Here is a 2,286-nt window from a genome sequence, read left to right as displayed (position 1 = left end):
GCGGATAAAAACCTTTTTTTGGATAACCGGGGAAAAACTATACTTGGTCATCCAGCTTTTTAGCATAAAAACCCATGTCCCTCTTGCCCACAAGGGAGTGCAGCCAGCTTTGGCTTCACGTCAAAGCATGCAACCAGAGGGTTTCGAACTCGTGACGTCCTATCCACTTGGTGACATGAACAAATCACCTCTACCAGATGAGGGCAGTCCTCATGGCCCAATAAAAACCTTCTTTTGTGGATAAATTAACCTTATTCTTTTTCATGCATAGTTGAATTATGATATCCATCTATCAAGGACTAAATTTGATAGGCATAACTTTTGTTCCCCATTTTTAACGCAGCGTGGATACTACGCCTGTGATCCCATTTTGCATCTAATGTATAATTGCAAAATTTTAAAACATTTTTATTTATATACACATACGAATTATGACGATTACTTTATAAGTCATTAATCTTCTATGCTGAATCCAGTGCGTCCTCTAGAAAGTTGTCACCAGGCCCCACTAGGATAAAAAGGATGTCCCATTCTATTATGCATTCAATCCTAGCCATCCATTCCATGGCTAAATGGTTCTGCTGGATGGATAGGATTGAATGTATGATGAAACGCATCCTATTTCAAATGATGGGATTCATTTCCCACTACCATCCTCAAATAATGCTCCCCACATTACAAGGATGAGGGTCAATAGCAAAGATTTTTTCTCGTCGCTATTGGCCTAGCTATAACGGCGAGGATTCTTGCCGCCATGGCCATAACACATGTATACCTAAATCCCAACATCAATAGGGGCGGTGTGTATTTATAACATGTTGGTTTTAGTTGCATATGGCACGTTCATTGCACCAAAAATAGCAGTCACATGAAATAGTGGCAGAATAAGTTCTTCAAATATTTGTATGGATTTATGCTTGTATAATTCTTTTCATTCTAGATGACAAAGTTGGAATACAAGCATAGAAGTTTAGGCTCCTACTGTCATTTTCCATTAAAAAAAAAAAAAAGAATAGCAGGTTTGTGCCATCCACTTCTTTAAAAAAACGAGGAAGAAGAAGAAAAGTTTTCCTCCTCATTGTGGTTTGGCGCCACTAGGGCGTTGAGTTGTCTTAAGAGTAATTAAACCCTCAAATGGAAGCACAGCCAATGACATACATGGTCCCCTATAATGCATAGGTTTTGTGTCCCTTGGGATTAGAGAGACACTAGTGCATTGCTATTTTGTTTATTATTCTTATTGTTAAACAAATTCCTAGATGGATAAATACATTGTTTCTCCTTCATGACATCAATTATTTTATCACTTCTAGCTTGGGAATGATGGGGAAAAGCCTTCAAGAGTATGACCATCTGCCTGTTCTTGGAGGTTAATTAACATAGTGTTGGTCTATGCATCTGACAGCCTAACAATTGTGTTGTGGGTGCTGTGTTTTTGAGTTAGAAGTTGCGAAATCTGTGCCCCCCAGATGATTAAGGGCACAGAATGCAGATCACATGTTCATGGATGAGACATGTTGCTGGGAATGCACATACCTCGGCACGATTCCTGAGGTTGGCCGCGAAGGTCTAGCCTCCGCGGGGGGGAGCGATTGGTGCATTGAGTTTCAGTTTGCTTATGGTATCAAATTTAATTTTGATCAAGTCATCTTTGAAGTCAAAAGAATTTGTGGTCCCTAGAAGGTCTGTTTGGGGGTAGGACCATTATGACCAAGTTCTTGAAGTTTTGTGCCTTCTAGTGATCAAAATTCACCTGGAATGTGAACTCTGTGAAACAAGTACACCAACATTTTTTCTTGAAAAGCAAAACTGAACCTTTTTTTGGTGCATGGACAAGCAGAAAGTGACAACTTTTCTTTTGGTACAAGGCCTTGGAGAAAAAAAGAAAAGGCAATGAACATTGGCTTTGTAGTCAGTGTGAGCAGTGGGTATTTTCTATAGAACTACTTGTTGTTGTTGGAGACTTGTGAATACTTAATGTGGGTCCCATGTAACATATGAAAAAAGCCCAAACTGAAAAGTGAAAACTATACGAGACGTCATGGTGGGGCCAAAATAAAAATTATTTTTTAAATAAGTCAATGCATGACAACCTAAGCCCAGGCCTTCACACAAGGAACCAACCAGAACCAGGCATTATGGCTTAGTTTAGCACATTGATTAACGTAACACTTGACTTCTTTCTTTTGTTTCTTTTTTTTTTTTTCTTCTAAGTTCATTTTCTCATGTTGATCTAGCATGGGATTATGAATATAATGATGGATGTTTCCATTTAATTGGACGATT

Source organism: Nuphar pumila, chromosome 3 (genome assembly GCF_984573655.1).
Source record: "Nuphar pumila chromosome 3, dmNupPumi1.hap1.1, whole genome shotgun sequence".
NCBI lineage: Eukaryota > Viridiplantae > Streptophyta > Magnoliopsida > Nymphaeales > Nymphaeaceae > Nuphar > Nuphar pumila.
The sequence above is the reverse complement of the archived record's forward strand: the minus strand, read 5'-3'. Positions refer to the sequence as shown.